Source organism: Rhinolophus ferrumequinum, chromosome 16 (assembly GCF_004115265.2).
Source record: "Rhinolophus ferrumequinum isolate MPI-CBG mRhiFer1 chromosome 16, mRhiFer1_v1.p, whole genome shotgun sequence".
In the NCBI taxonomy this organism is placed as follows: Eukaryota; Metazoa; Chordata; class Mammalia; order Chiroptera; family Rhinolophidae; genus Rhinolophus; species Rhinolophus ferrumequinum.
The window spans coordinates 16,315,998-16,333,297 of record NC_046299.1 but is presented as its reverse complement, the minus strand read 5'-3'; positions in this window follow the sequence as shown (position 1 = coordinate 16,333,297).

The window sequence follows — 17,300 nt, the reverse complement described above, 5'->3', positions numbered from 1 at the left end:
GAATCCAGGGTCCCTGACCCCAAGTTCAGGGTTTGCCCCTTGCCTGTTTCTAAGGTTGTTCATGGGGCACGACACCTGGCTCTCCAGCGATGTTGGCCAAGGCCTTTCCCTAGAATGGAAGTGGTGGTGAAACAGCAGAAAGAGAGAGCAGAGGGGGATCTGATCACCCTCGGGGGAGTAAAGCCGCAGGGCGATGGGAGCCCAAGAGGGAAGACTCAATCTCTGCCCTTAAGAACTTGACACTGGTTAGAAATATGCAGCAGGCTTGCCTATCGGTGCCTGGCTCAGGTGCCACTCTATGCCACCTCTACACACACATACCATGCACGGAAAATAGGTAAAGGGTGTGGCTTATCGAGATTTTGTTACTCTCACTTCCCTTAAAGAATTTATTCTTCAACAAATATTTATTACATATTTATTCTTTAACATGCTGCTACCTCTGCCTGGAACACACTCTTCCCCTCTCCTCGCCTCCCCTCCTTTATCTTTGCCACCCCCGTGCATCCTAATTCCATCCGTTCCTCAGATCTCAGCTTAATATTCATAATATTTATTGAACACTTAGTATGAAGCACTTTGCACTGCGTCACTCATTTAATCCCCATGGAAACTGCATGAGGCTATTATACCCATTTCATAGATGAGGAAACTTAGGTTAGTTAACTGGCTTGCCCAAGGACACACGGAACTTAACCGTTAAGCTGGAGTGCAGCCTGGACCGTGCCCACCCTGGAAGGAAGGCTTTCCCAGTCTCCACGTTCCTGATTCCAAAGCGTCTGTGGTTATTTCCCATTGGAGCACGTGTCACAGAGCCATGGAACACCCAAGCTCTTTGTGTTTCCTCCCTGAGACAGTTCACAGAGGACTGGGATCGTCTCTGCTTTATCCCTAGTTCTAAGCATTTAAAAGGGGCTCAGTAAGTACCTGTTGAATGAATAAATGAATGAATTGATGGAAGAATGGATGATTTACCTCAGTGGCTAAAGGAACTGTGAAGCTGAGGCCCTCAGCCAAGGCTTTGGTTTTGTCACTACGGGGCACCGCACACTGGCAGGGCGGAGCCAGAGGGCTCTCGATGTCACAGGATAAACACGACTCTCCTTTCTGGAGTGACGACAATAACTGTGAGATGGGGGAACAAACTGATTTTTAAACACTAACACAAACTTAGGCCCTTGTTCTGGAGTAAAGTGAGGTAGAATTCTTAGGCTAACACAGAGATGTGGAGGAAATGTTATGCTTGTAATACCGTCTGTAGGCCAGTCTCAGATCTCACTAACCCCACCCCTGCTCTATTGCGATGTGTCTCTGCTGTTGGGGGTGCTTTAGTGAAAAGTTCGAGAAATGCTGCTCAGAGGAGTGGCTGGAACTCAGGGCATGGACGACTTGTCTCAGTAACGGGGAGAAGGGGGTGCCCTCTGGGAGGAGCACTGCACCAGCAAAGGCCCAGAGATGGGAACACGCTGCAGCCCTCCGCCTGCTCCTGGGCGCTGGGTGAGCAGTCGGTCACCGTGAATGGCTTTAGCTTTGAACACGCCAATAGCTGTTGAAATAAACGCTTCATAACCACATCCTGAAGTACCACTATAGCCTCTTGGAAAACCTCACACTATTTTTAGTTTCTTTATAGCTCAAGAAATGCCATCTCTTTTCCTCCCCACCAGCCAATTCATTGTTGATTTTGCCTGGGTCTTAAAACCCTGTTCTCCTTTTTAGCTCAGTGAGACCAATCGGCAGTGGGGTGGAGTTCCTCTGTCCATTTCTATTTTCATATCTTGTGTCACTTGTTCACATGGGAAAAATCCAGCCTTTCCCCCATGTCGGGGCCTGCATAACCTGGCTTCCCAGTTGTAGGCATGTGATTGCTCTGAGTCGTGGGGGGCAGACGTGAACAAAGGAACGTCAGGACTTAAGGTTCAAAGAGCCTGAAGTCGGCATGACTGGTGATCCACACAGCGTGTTTATTTCAGCAATGGAGGAGAAGAAGGGGAACCAGTGCTTTCTAGGCTGCGAGGAACCAAGAGGAGTGACTTTCTCCATTGGAGGAATTCACACTAATTCCATAAGAATGTCAGGAGATGCTTGGCGGTCACAATCCTTTGCCGGTCACGGAATGCTTTTCTTGAGTGGCCTATTTCTATGTCTACTACTGTAATAGGGAAATGAACAGAAGGCTGGAGAAAACAGATGATGGAGGGGCCTATTCTGTCTGCAGGGATCAGAGAAGTCTTCACAGAGGAAGTGACGTGTTACCTGGGTCTTAAAGGATAAGAAGAACGGAAGAAAGGTTCCAGGCAAAGGGAACAGCATGTGCAAATGCAAGGAGATGCAAAGGGCACAGATATGAATTCTGGACACAGGGAGAAGAATTGCGACATGTTACACATAAGGTGCATGTGTAGGAGTGTCACTGATGAGACTAGGGAGGAAAGTTGGGTGCAGACTTTGAAGGGCCACGTGTGTTACTATAGGCAGCAGAGAGCTCTTGGTGTCCATGTTGTAGGAAGTTCATTTTTCTGGAAGCTGAGTGGAGTCCAGACCATTCTGGAGTGTGCAGGGTACCGTGCTGGGCACGGCATATTGGAGCCCTGAGCTAAGAGGACTGACCTTTTATTTGAACGGTCTGATGAGTACAGAATGCACAGGCAGGGGTGGGGAAATTTAGTGCAATCCCCTCAATAAGGGACCCCACAGGTGCCACCACTTCTCTTTCCTGTTTCCATGGCTTTGGTGTTGGCAGGCATTACTAATCAATCACAACATCATCCTCATACTACAAGTGAGAAAACAGGCGTGGGAAGGAGAACCCAGCTCCCCACCAAGTTAGGAAGCAGCAGAGCCAGGACTGGTATCCACAACCAGAGGGAGTCGTGACTCAGGTGGTGGGCTAGAGGTTCAGAAAAACTTGGGTGAGTATCCAGGTGTTTCCATTTCCTGGTTGGGTATCTGTAGTTGCTCATCTTCTCTGAGCCTCTGTTTCCTTAGCTGTAAGATGGGGGTAATAATATTCCCTCACAATTTGGGTGGAAAGGGATAACAGATGTTAAGTGCAAGTTCAGGGCAGGCATGTAGTAAGTGCTCAGTAAATGATAACTATTGGTAATATTAATAATACTATTATTTCTCACTGCTACTATACCTATACACCTTGCTCAATCTCCCCCTGCCCTCACCTCTGGGTCCCCATCTTTTCTATCTTTCTGCCAAGGAAGCTGGGGGTAAGGGGGCACTACTAACTCTTTAAATAGCCATGACACAGACAGGTGTGTGCCTGCTTTGAATGTGTCTGTTTTGTTCTGGGTGGCCTGAGAGAAGTGAAGGGCAATGAGGAAAAGTGGCTGCAGTGTGCTGGGGTTTGACTCGGTAGCATCTGAGTATTCACTGGCTTTTGTAGATCTGTGGGTCTCTAAGAAGGGAGCGATCATGGGACCTTAGTAATATTAACAGGTGGGCAGCCGGGCAGCCGCCTGGAGCCCCATCTGTAGGGGGGACAAAATCGCCACTGAGAGTTTAGTATGAGGGACAATGTTTACCAGAGAGGCTTTCAAGGAAAGTCCTGTGATGTTGGGAGATTATGTGTTTGGATAAGCTGTTTGGGACAGACATGTCCTGAAAACATAAGACGGTCCCTAAACAGTGTGGAGACAACTGTCTGGGGAGCTTTTGGTTTGCTGAGTACGTTTGGGGCCAGAGCTGAATGGTTTGGGGCTGTGGTGGAGCTGCTGAGGACCACCAGCTCACGTCTTTCCTGATCCCATCTGAATTCAGGAAGAGTTCGTTTTTAAGGGCTATCAATGTTTTGCCAGCCTGGGGTAACCATACCTGCCAGGGCAGCACACACCTTACAGATCAAGGAGCTGCTGCTGTGGTCATCCTGGAGGACCATCCATGGAAACCCGGGAGCTCCCTTCCCAGGAGATCTCTCTGTCTTGAGTCTGGGCAGAAGCAGGAAAGCTGGAAAGAGAGGAAAGTGGGGAGATTTCATGCATGTAGTTTCTCTGCTTTTGTGTCATTGACCAAGCCTGTCCAGCCCCAGCCTGTATTGGGCAGATGTGGATATTGGCAAATGTTACAGGAAATTCCTAATTGGGTGCTTAGCTGCTGGGACCGACAGGTCACACTGACAGGTACACAGATCTGTCAGGAATTCAGGTGGCCCAGGAGGTGAGGTGGGCAGTTCATGTGTATCATGAAAGCCGCTGACCCAGAGGCAAAGGCTGGAGGAAGGCAAAGTTCCTTGCAGTTGGAATCCTATAACATCTGCTTGTCATTTCTCGGGCCTTTGGGATGACGTGGGCTGAAGGCTTGACACAGCACTTCTCTTTCACGTGCAAAAGCTTCACGCTCTACTTCTCAGTGACAACAGCAACCTCCCTGCCACCCAGTAAGAGTGAGTAATGGTTTCAGGCCTCTTGCCCTCCTCCTGTGCTTGGAAGGCCAACCAGCTGGATGTCAGCTCCTTTTACCTGGCCACTCCCTGGAGACGATGAGGTGAGGCCCAGAAGACAGCCAGCTTGTGCGAAGCCCCTGCTGTGTGCCAAGGACCGTCTTAGGTGGCTCCTATTGCACAGTCTTTAATCCTCCTGACAAACCTTCAAAGTCGCTGTTAGATCCCCCCATTTTATAGAGGAGGAAACTGAGGCCCAGGTGAAGGATTCAGCCCCAAGTCTGCCGGGGACCCTACTCCGGTGTGGAAGGAGCCTCTCGTGGATGTCCTGCAGCTCTAATGGCAATAATGAATGAGGTTTCTGTTCTGTGCATGGCCCTGCCTGCGAGGCTCTGGGGGGCGGGAGGCAGTCTATTCCTCCACGGGTCAGGGGAGTCAGGATTCACAGATGCCGGCTGGTTTCAGTGTGGGGAACTGGGTTCCTAAGCCCAGCCAGGTGATGGGCTCTCAGCCTGTGAGGGCCCAGCTGGGCTTTGTGCACTGAGCTGGAGGGCGGGCAAAGAGGTGGATGTTTGTGGTGCTCAGCGGGGCAGGGGGCGGGACAAGCTCCGAGGGATGGGGTGGGACCCTTCTCACAGCACCTTGCAGACTGTTCTAAAGCCGGGGGTGTTTTTTCAGGGGAGGGGGGGCACTAGGGGCCAGTATCACTTTCCTTCTGCTCCTAGGGGTGGGGCTGGGAAGACGTGAGAAAGAAAGGCAGGCCGTGAGCAAGGGTCAAGTATACAGAAGGGAGGATCAAAAGTCCACTGTGGTATTTGCTTGTCCCATTTGCTTGCCAAAGGCCACAGGGAAGCTGACTGGCAGCTGGGGCACAAAGCCAGGATCTTCCAATGAATTGGAGCCCTGCTGTCATTCTGGAATTCTCACCGGGGGCAGGAGAGAGTGGCCCCATGGAATCTCACCTCTTCCCCAGCCAGGAGCATAGCTGGCCCTCCAGGGCCAGATAAGGAACATGGCTGCCCTCTCCCCTGCCCCCTTGGGAGACCCCGCGAGACAATGTCTTGTTTACATCAGACTTTGCAACTCCCTTCTCTTTCTGCCAGTGAAAGCGGAAATTGGAAGGCAAAACCTGTGGCAGAAAGGCCTTGAAAATTGTTTATAATCTCCAAGTGTGTGGCAGCGAGAGTGACAGGTTTATGGCGGCTACTGTGTGATTCTGCCACTTTGTAGGAAAATTAATCCCAAGGTACTTTTTTTTTTTTTTTAAATGATACGTTCTCAAGGTCGTGAACTTGATCCTTCCCCACCAACCCCTTGTATTTGTTTTGAATGCTACTTCTCAGGAACTTTTACATTCAGCTTTCCTAGGTGGTACTGCTTGGTTTGGACTGATGTCAATGTTAGATTTTATTTCCCTAAGGCAAGAATGGCAAATACACCTCATTTCCTGTCCACCTCAGCTAAACGGTGATGGCTCCCTGGAGCTCTGCCTTAGGAAGAAATCTGTGGCCAAGACCAGACCCAGGAGGAAATAGTGCTATGATGGATAAACAGGGTGGCCGGCGATAGGAAAGGGAGGAGAGGTGGCACCTGTGGGGTCCCTTATTGAGGGGATTGCACTAAATTTCCCCACCCCTGCCTGTGCATTCTGTACTCATCAGACCGTTCAAATAAAAGGTCAGTCCTCTTAGCTCAGGGCTCCAATATGCCGTGCCCAGCACGGTACCCTGCACACTCCAGAATGGTCTGGACTCCACTCAGCTTCCAGAAAAATGAATTTCCTACAACATGGACACCAAGAGCTCTCTGCTGCCTATAGTAACACACGTGGCCCTTCAAAATCTGCACCCAACTTTCCTCCCTAGTCTCATCAGTGACACTCCTACACATGCACCTTATGTGTAACATGTCGCAATTCTTCTCCCTGTGTTCAGAATTCACATCTGTGCCCTTTGCATCTCCTTGCATTTGCACATGCTGTTCCCTTTGCCTGGAACCTCTATTCCTTTCTTCTTATCCTTTAAGACCCAGGTAACACGTCACTTCCTCTGTGAAGACTTCTCTGATCCCTGCAGACAGAATAGGCCCCTCCATCATCTGTTTTCTCCAGCCTTCTGTTCATTTCCCTATTACAGTAGTAGATGTAAAAACAGACTGTGCAAGACGCAGCAAGCTGTTTCCCCACGAGCCCATCATCCACCAGGGCAGGGACCACTGTGTGATTCTGCAGTGTCACACTGTGCCTGGCTCACAGAAGCAAGAGTCTGGGTGAAGGTTTAGGGAATGAACCAACGTGAGGATGAAGGAACTCCAGGATGTGTTGTAAAGTGACTTGAATTTCTATTCTCACGTATTCCAGCCTGCCAAAGACGCGGCTTAAATCACCCTCGTTGTAATGAGAGATGAGGAGGAAGAACAGTGATTAAATGGGCTTGATAAAACTTCTCTATTTCGTGTTTGGAATAAAAAGGGGAAGGTTGAGATAACACAGTGCTTATTTCACGTTGGTCCTATCACAGCTGAGCTGGCTTCTCCAGGCAGGGAAAATGGGAGCCCAGGGGCGGGGCAGGGGCACAGAGCTGGGTGCTGTAATGGAAGCAGTACCAGGTGTGGCAGTGGGACAGAGGTTGAAGGGGAAGAGGGGGGATGGTACCACAGAGGCGGTGAAGTCTGAGTGCGGCTTGAGGCAAGAGTGGGAGAGTGTCAGGTGGGGCACTTGTTCCAGGCAAGGGACGTGTGCACAAACGGCCGCCACACTTGGAGCCCCAAGCCAATGGGGGAGCAGTCTGCTGCGTTGCTCCTCAGCCGGATCCCCAGCTCGGAGAGGCTGGGCCCCATCCCGTGCTCAGCGCAGGGCGGGCCACACACACACAGTGGCCCACTGATTTTTCTTGCTCTGGCTGGCTCGTTGATATAATTTGTGGGTCTGTGTGGCATGTGGCATCATTTGGAGGTAACAAATGCTGTCAGGTTCCCTAAGAATGGGTTGTGGCCCTATGTCAACCTTAGTCAACTTCTCTGACTAACTAGAAGGGCAATAAGGGATGGCCCCCCTCCCAGAGCCACTGTCTTACCCGATTACCAAGCCAGTGCATTGAATATCCAGAGCATTGTTGAGCTCCAGCATTGAGACATGCTGGAGGTGCTGAGTCTGGAAGGGACCCAGACCCTGGCCAGCTACTAGGTGGGAGAGTGGTAGAAACCATCCCTGGAGACCACTCTCTGGTTCCCTGAGGGCCCGTGCTCTGAGCACCTCACCTCAGTTCCTTTGTTCTTCTGATTATCTCTGCGGCTATCACCTTACACACACCCTTCGGGTTTGGCTTTGGAAGTGGCTTCCTTACACTTGGCCTCTGTGTTCACCTTAGTAGTGGCTCCTATTAACTTTTTGTCTACTGTCCCTGCCCTCTAGCTCTGTAGCACTCCCAGGACTCCCAGCGGTGGCGGCAAGCCACCAGGCAAAGGTGCTCCATGTGGGGATACTTCCTGAAGGAGAGACCACATCTCCCGCTTCCCGGCACTGCCTTGTCAGCTGGTCTGGGTCATGGCATCTGGTTTATTTGCTCCAGATGACCTCTGTTGAACATGTTGCGCCACAATAAGCCTAAGCCACAGGTATTATTCCTCATTTGACAAATGAGGAAAGTGAGGCCCAGGGAGTGGGGGTGACCTGCCTATGGGCACAGTGGTGCTTGCTGGGCTGAGCCCAGAAGTCAGTTCTCTAACTCCTTTTTGCCACTCTACGGAGAAAGGTTGAGAGCTTGGGGCCTGACCTCCTGGCATTTTGCCATTCGGTCAGTTTCACCCACGTGCACAGATGGGCCTCATTAGGGGCTCTGGAAGTCGTGGTGTCCAGAGCAGAGTAACTCAGCCTTGCTTCCAATCCATCCAACATTTATTGAGCACCAACTGTTTGCTAGGCAAGTGGGACACAATGGTGAGCAAAGGAAGCACAGATTCCGCATTCATGATCTTACCATCCAAGACGGTAAGACACTATTCAGAAAATCACATGCACAAATGTGCAATTACAACTGCAAACTGTGCCCGGGGTGAGAGCAAGTATCATTGGGAGTCTAGCCTGATCTGACTAGTTTGGTGTTGGGTCGGGCACTGGTACTATTTTTAAAGCTTCCCAGGTGATTCTAAGGTTCAACCAGGTCTGAGAACCATCAGTGTGCTGAGGCAGAGCGTGGGGAGGCGGAGCGCTTCGGATTCCGTACTTGGGTGCTCTCTGCAGTTTCCTACCTGTAACTGAATGTGGGACATTTTGATACAGTTTCATCAAAATGCTAAATTGCTGTTTCTAATTTACAAGAAACACACTCAGCAGTTACCTTCGATTCTCTCTTTTTTTTAACTTAAATTGTCCCTGATCCTAAAGCCAGAGTCTTGGATGGGAAGAGGCCGAGGGAGGGGGGTAGGATATCTGTTTTCACACAGTGCTCAGTCAATCTTGAAAATAGCTGAATAGAGAATATCAACTTTTAAAAATTTCAATTAAAGTTTATTGGGGAGACAATGGTGAGTAAAGTTACATAGGTTTCAAGAGTACAATTCTGTAATACATCATCTGTATATCACATTGTGTGTTCACCACCCAGAGTCAGTTCTTCCATCACCATATATTTGATCCCATTACTGTTTTTTAAAAAAGTAATTTTTTTGAATAAGGAATATACTCAGATGGGTAAAAGATAAAGTTGAGAGTGAAAACTCCCTGCCACATCAATCTCTCCTCTACGCATTTCATGCTCCCCACCCTTAACAGGCAAGAACTTTTATTTGTTTCTCTTTTAAGTGTTAGTTTCTTTTGACAATACAAGTAAATTTAAAAAATATTACCCCTCCAGTTTTTTTAACAACAAAAATTGCATATTATAGACACTCTCCTGCAGTTTTCCCTAATCAGTATATATCTTGGAGTTCTTTCTGCATCAGTACATAAAAGCTTCCTCATTCTTCTCATACTTTTCTTCAAACAGCTGCACAGTGTATACTGCATTGGGTAGACATACCATAATGCCATAACTTACTTAGCCAGTCCCAACTGATGGCCATTTACTTGACTGTTTCCCATCTTCTTCGGCTGTAATAAATTATGCTGCAGTGAATAACCTTTAACTATGTAACTTCACATGTTTGCAAGTTTTTCTGTAGGGTAAGTTCCCAGTGATGGGATCACTGGGTTAAAGGGTATATGCATTTGTAACTGAGGCAGATATTGCTGAATTGCCTTCCACGGGGGTCCCCCACGAATAACGTAAGAAGGAGCCTGTTTCTCCACAGGCTCTCCGAGAGAGTGGATAGTTAAATTTTGGGCTTTTGGCCAACTTGCAATATAAACAATATTTTCTCAGTGTAATTTTCATTTACATTTTTCTTATTGTGAACACACTCAAGCATCTTTTCATATATGTAAGGGTCATTTATTGTTCCTTTGCTATGAACTGTCTATTCATATCCATCTGTATTATTGTCCTTTTCTTAGCAATTTGTAAGAGCTTGTACATTTTAGAGAGATTAGCCCTCAATCTGTGAGTAGGGTTATAAATATTTCCTTCCAGATTTTCATTGCTTGTCATTTTTCCACACATAAGTTTTAATTTTTGTTAGTGAAATCGATCCATTTTTTTTCTTTTATGACTTCTGGAATTTGAGTCCTGGTTAGAGAATGTCTACCCATGGCTAATAGAGAAATTCTGCTGTTTGCTTCCAGTAATTTTATGGTTTCATACATTTTCAGTTTTAAGTCTTTGATCCATTTAGAGTTTATCCTAGTGTATGGTGTGGGGGATGGGTCCAACTTTATTTTTCTCCAGATGGCCACCCAAGTGGCTCATATCATTTATTGATTCATTCTTATTTCCCTCACTGATCTGAGATGTCACATCTATCACATACTCAATTCCATACATAGCTGGGTTGATTTCTCACAGTTTTATTTTGTCCTGTTGGGATATTTGGGCATATGCCGTGACACAGTGATTTAATTATTGGGATATATAGCATATTCTTTTTCATAGCTCTTCTTTTTCAGATGTTCTATAGATATTTTGGCTTGTCTATTTTTCCTATTTGAATTGTAGAATCTGATTATCTACTCCAATTCTCTTCCCTCTCCCCCAATTCTGTTGGTATTTTATAAACCAGTGATTAGGAGTACAGGCTCTGGAACGAGACTGCCTGCATTCAAAGCTCAACTGCCATTTGCTCTGTGAGTTTGGGAAAGTTCCTTAATTTTTATAAGCTTCACTTTTCCCATTGTGTATTTCATAAGATACTGTATTATGAGAACATCCACATAAAGAACTCAACTAATATTTATTTCATTTACTATGTACCAGGTACAATAAAATGATGACTTCTGATGCTATTATTTTTATGATCACCATCAAAATATCTTCATGACAAAGTATGCCCACATCAAAAGAGCGATATCTCAATGTCATGTGTTGCTGGCAGGTGACAGAGAGAAGAGGGCTCTAGCAGCTCCTGTGTGGCCATGAAATTGGGGTGATGGGATTCGTGACCTTGGGAATGGAGGGCCCTGGGTGGGCTCTTGTCACCAGAGGGAGAGCCTCTTCAAGGCCGATGTGTCCTGAGATTTAATACACTGTAGCCTCTGGGGGCCGAAGTGTTGAAACATGGGGGCTTCCAAATCTCAGAAAACAGCTCCCTTCTTTCCTCCTCCCTCTTCTTCTCAGCTCCTTTCCCAGCATAGAGAGGATTTTTGATTAAAGAAGAGAGAGGCCCAATAATAACAAGAATGATGATAACGACATTTGCCAATACTTTACATCTCTTATCACGAATCCTCCCAACAACCTGGAAGGAGAAGCTGGGAAGGAATCTCCATCAATTTGGCCATTGCACAATTGTCAGGGATGTTTGGTCAATACACAGCTTCCAAGAACCACTACTGGGCTGGAGTTCTGCATCTTCTTCTTGCCACCTGGAGATGTGTGGCAATGAGAGCAAGCCTCACGTCAGATTATGCCATGTGAAGAACTAGAGGTAAGCGGCTTCTAAAGCATCGCTTCTGTTCCTACGAGCTCAGTGCTGCTACTCTGCCCTTGGCACTCGGACAAGCTCTGTGCATGGAAGCACTCCCGGGGGAGGAACCATGTTTTGATGGCAGGACCCGACACCCTTCTGGGCACATCAGGTGACAGACAGAAGTAGGGCGAGGGGCACACAGGACCAAAGGGAACTCTAGTGCCACACTCTGCTGGACATCTGGGTTTCTGAATTCTTGAATCCTGTTTGTGCAAAGGCCAGAATGCTGGACAGTCTTTCCAGCCAGCCCTGTTTCTTGAACCCCTGTCATTTCACCCAGGATATGAATGACCTCTATGAGGTTAAGCTATAGACCCTATGGTGCAAATTTAGCTGAGAGTATTTGAAGCTCTTGGTAGCTCCTTCTAAAGTGTGAATGCCTGATAGGAAACTGTTATTATTAATATTTGCCTTAAGGTAAAGATGAAAATAAATGTAGCCACATGTATACATTTACTCCACATTATTTATGCGTTAAGTATTTTAAAGTAACACATGATATAATAGGGACATATTTCAATCCTGACTTTACCCATCGGGAATCTAAGCCTCAGAAAGGGGAAATAACTTACCCAAGGTAACATAGCCAGTAAGTGGGGTACCAGGATTGGAACACAGGTCTCTGCCAGCCCAACTTTTCCTAATCCAGCCTCAGAGACCTTGGAATCCTACCCTTGGAATTGCCTCAATAGTGTCTGCATGAGGGCCCTAGCTTAAGTTGACTTCAGGCCCTTGGTTCCAGGGTCCCTGGAGGCTGGTCTCAGGGGAACTGGTGTGTAGGGGCCCAGGCCCTGGAGTCAGTTCTGTCACTTCCAGCTGTGCGACCTTGGGTAGGTTACTGCACTTCTCTGAGCCTCAGGTTTCTCTTCTGTGAAGGGAGAGTGATAATTCCTACATGAAACCATGTATTTCCGGAACTTAATTCAGTGCCCAGTACATACTGGATGTGCAACAACTTTTGCTGTCATTGTAAGGAATAGAACACCAAGCTGGAACTAGTTTAATCATGAAAGATGATGCTTGATTTAGGTAACCAGATGGAGGTGGTGGGTAGGTTGCAGGATTGGTGGATCCAGGGCCTTGATGGTGTCACCAGGTTTCCATCTCTTTGTTCTTGTTGCGTAGTGACTGCCAGGTGCCTCCTGCTTCTTAGCTAGGCCTAGAGCCACAAGTGAGCGTCTCAGGGATCCCTCTGATTGGATGGGCTTCGGTCACATGAGCTCCCTGGGACCAATGACCCTGGTTGCGAGATGGAATGTGCTGATTGGTTTAAGCCAACTTGGCCAAGCGCCTTGAGCTGGAGGTTTCCGTTCCCTCACAGCGTGTGTAGGGTGGCTGCTCCAGTGCCAACCTGGGTTTGGTTAAGAAGGGGAAAAGAGGGTTGGGGGATAGGTGGGCAGCCAAAAAAAACCCCTCCCTGTTTCTCTTCTCCTTTCCGTCCACCCCAGCAAGTACAAGGAAAATTTCGCCCTGTGACATCATCACTGCTCTGCAGTGGACCTGGGGCACCGAGGGATTCTTCTCTGCCCCGCAGGCAGCCAATCCTGCCTCCCGTTGTTTGCATCCTTGGACACCCTCAGCCTGTCCAAATGGGCCCCTCGGTGAGCTTGTCCAGGAAGCCTTCCAGAGGCCTGCAGCCCGCAGGGCGCCTCCCCGTACTTTGGCCTCACAGTAGGTGTTCAGGGATACTCTGTCCTGCCATGCTTTCTAATTGCCTTGTGGTAACTGACTCTCTCCTGGATGAGTGGACATTCAGGAGCCATCACCGTGATCATGACCCCTGACCCACTCTGGTCCTTCACCCAGCAGGTGTCGTGCCAGTCTCAGGCGGGGCCACGCCTCACCAGGGCAGAGTGTGAAGGAGGCACTGTAGCCTCCCAGAGGGTAGGGCTGGGTATTGGTCCTGCTGCCCTAAATCCTCCTGACTTTTTCCACCTCAGGGCCTTTGCACGTGCTGCACCTTACGCTTGAAGAGCTCTTTCCAGAGGTGGCTCTTTCAATCTATTAGAGTCTAGTGAACATGTCACCACTTCAGCAAGGACTTCCTTGATCCCCTTTCTGAAGCTGGACTCCCTATAATTCTTTTTCTCCGCTCTTATGTTTGCTTCACAGAACTTTTCGTAATGTTGCAATTATTTCATGTATTTTTTTTTTTTTTTTTTGGTCCATCTCTCTCAATATCGGAAAACTGTTCCATGAAAGCAGGAGCCATGGCTGTCGTGTTCACCTTTATCCCCCACTTCTTAGCACAGGGCCTGGGGCAGATGAGACACTCAATCACTTTAGATGAACGAGTGAATGAATAAATGAATGAATGTATATGTGAGTGATCAGGTGAATGAGAGCCTGAGTCTGGAACCCAGCATGAACTCTGGGTTTCCATGGGTCCAGCCGCCTTTTATCCTCCCTCATTGTTGGTTTACTGTGGCTTCTCTCTGGGTCACTTGAGCATCCCTACTCCAGCTGGGCCTGGAGCACGCCTTGAGTCAGAGTCAGCCTGCACCTCAAGCTTGTCAGAACTCTGAGACCATCAGCCTTTGAGGGTGTGAGGGGGGACAGAGGGCTTCCTTTCCTCTATTCCCTCGCTCCCTGCAGGGCATTGCTTCCACCCTGAGCTCACTGGAGGCCAGCCTAGCCCCTTTCATCTGTTCGTGTCTTCTCCTCCTTGCAATGACCCAACCCCCAGCTGCCCTCCATGTACATATCTCACGCTAACTCAGCTTAACCCTCCCTTTCTTCCTCTTTTCTCTCCTCCCTAAGAGCCTCTTCCATGCTTAGTCACCCCCACTTCCTCTCCTGGTCAGAGCCAGTGATGGCAGCAGCCAAACCTATGCCGAGTGCTCTGGGTGCTGGGTGGGCATGTTGCAGCACATCCACGAACAAGCCTCAGGTAAGTGCTCTCCTCCCCATTTCACAGATGAGGAAACTGAGGCACAGAGAAGTTAAGAGTGATCTCTGTTTGTTGGCCAGGGCTCATTTTGACTAGTAACTCTGTGATCCAGGCCTAGTCATCCAGGTGCCATGGGCGTGATGTGCGGCTGGTGGGGCAGCGGGCCCCTAAGTGCTGTCCATGAGGCCAGGATGCAGCCGCATGGTTGATCCTTCCTTGTGGAGGCATTCATTAGCCCAATGTTCCACAGCTCTCTTCTTCCAGGGAGGTGGATGGGAAGTGGGGAGGGAAGTGGACGAGATGATTAAGCTGCTGGGTGAGTCTGGGAGAATACGAAAGTCATGGGAAGCTTCACCATTCCTTCCTGCCTGAGTCTCCATTGTTCCCGGTCATGGGGGGAGTTAGGCTGATGGCAGCCCCTCCCCACCCCTGTCCTGCCCACAACAGGCCTGGGAGGGTCCGGGGCGGCCTGGGACGGGGTGGGTGATTTGTCTGATTCTGGGGTTCAGTGTTACGAGGCCCAGGTGTTTGTAGTTCTCAGCCTCATTCTCCCAAATGAGCTTTCTCAGCCATCATGGTGAGGTTTGGTCTCCCCTTCTCCCTACTCCTCTGTCTTCACCATTTGTGAGAACCTGGCAAGGCAGAGGGGCCATTTGTTAAGGCCCCTCCGGCCCTAACCTGGCAGCACTGAGAGGAAGGGGTACAGGGAGGTCCTGGCGCTGTGAGCGCCTGCCAGGCTGCCCCCGGAGGCGACCGGTGCCATTCCAGAAGGCACCTCTAAAGGTGGTGAAACCATTTGGGAGGCTAGTTCACTACTAGGTGACAGAACACGAGGGGTTTGGAGAAAGGTTGCCAGGTGAAGTATAACACCCAGTTAAATTTGAATTTCAGGTAAACAGTGAATAATTTTTCTAGTTCAAGTATTTCCTGTACTATATTTGGGACATATTTATACCAAAAAATTATTCATTGTTTACCTGAAGTTTACCTTAGCTTTATTTGGCAACCTTGGTCTGGATAGGCTCTGGGTGCTTCTCAGGCACGATGTGGGGAGAGAAGAGGAGAACTGGGTCCCTAAATCACTTAGAAGGCCTGTAACTACGGTAACGGAATGCTGAGTGGATGGGCTTGGCCAGGAGGGAAATCCATTACTGCTCAGAAAGAGTCCAGAGGTGGGGAGGTCCCCAAGCCCCAGCTCCATCTGCTCTGAGGTTCCCTCAGCTCTGCCTCCAGGATGGCGCCCCTCAGGGTCACTAAATGGGTGCAGTATCTCCAGGTGCCACACCCATATTGGTGCCATCTGCTGGCCATTGCTAGCCTAGTGTCCCTCTAGCAGGCTTGCATCTCACTGTCCTGGCAACATGGCAGCCCTGGTCTGGGAGACGGCGGGAAGTGAGCCAGTGTTTTCATGGGGTGAGGAGGGGGCAGGGCAGGCTGCTTGGATGCGGTTGCTTCTCTGGCTAGCTTATATACTGACTCTTTTCCCCATTTGGCTCCCAAAGGGCCTAGTAATGGAATTGAAGAAATCTGAATAAATTGTCTGATGTGTTATGACTAAGTTTACAGTGTGCCAAGTGTCCCCCAGGAGAGGACCTTGGACAGCAGGGCTGCAGTGCCATCCATGCCTGCACACTGGAGACAATGTTGTCTCCAGGGAGAGCCACTGATGTCAGCTGCTCCAAGTTCTAGAAGTGCTTGAAGGGGTTGGGGAATTGTCCCGTGAATTTGTAGCACCAGCCTCTTGCTCTCTGTCTAAAAGGTGGCGGCACAATTTGCTGCTCGGTCTCTGGTGGCAGATGGATAACTCAGCTCACACAGCCTGCTTCACTTTTAGACAGCTTCGATTACTCCCAAGTTCTGTTAGTGATCCCATTTTGACTGCCCAGGGAGCTGCATATGTCGGCCTTTGTTTAACGTACAGAGCCTTGCAGGGTAATTCTCATTTCATTTCCATAAACCTTCTATTTCAAGTGTGTTCAGAGAGCCCTACATCATTTCTTTTCCTGCCTTCATTGCCCCTCTGTCTCCTTCCTACATCTATTCTTCTCCGGGGAGAATGTTCTCAATTTTATTAACTCTTATTCCTGTGGTTTTATGCCTAGGTCCTTTGACCATGCTGATCAGTGGATATAAGATTTATTGAATTAAAGAGTGAAAGAAAGTTCCCTTTCCTCCGGTGTTCTCTCTGACTGAAGCCAGACAGGTGAGACTTCCATGGTGGTGCGGAGTGCGAGCCTGTGCGGGGTCAGTTTTGGGATAGGAATGTGTTAGACCTCTGTCTCCTGTGCCTGCCCCCTTCCCGCCTTCCTAATCAAAAGGAGAATTTCGACGTGTGCCCGTTATGTGAGCAATCAGGATCTGGGAACCTGCCAGTGTAGGCACTTTCCAGTTTGTTCTGCATACGTTGTACAATAGAAGTGAGCCCGCAGGGAACAGACACCTTTGTCTCTGAGAGTCTGAGGTGTGTGCATGAGTGATGCAGGAACCCCCCCGTCCCCCACAAGTGTCTTAGTGCCAGGTGCTGCAGGATCGTGGTTCTTTTCCTTTTGGAAGGTGTGAGAGAGAACATGGGGGTCCTCGCTTCCAGCCTTCTGTGTGGATACATTTCAAACCCCAAACCTGTGGCGTGATGATGGCATAATAATAAAAATAGTGAAAATTGATGGAGTGCTTCCACGCGCCGGGCACTGTGCTACGTACTGTGCAAGCATGATCTGGATGCATTCTTACCACCACCTCAGGGAGGAAGTACTGGGAGGAAACTGAAACTTGAAGGGTTGAGGGACTTGGCCAAGGTCATATAGCTTTTTCACGGCAGAGCTGAAAGGTCACTCAGCCCTGTGTGCCTGGGAAATGTTACCTGGGCGTGTAGGTGCTGAAAGTGGTGTTGGCCTCCAGGTCTGATGATTCACTGTTCAGTAGGATCTTAACCTCTTGTCTGCACATAGGATTGACTTACTG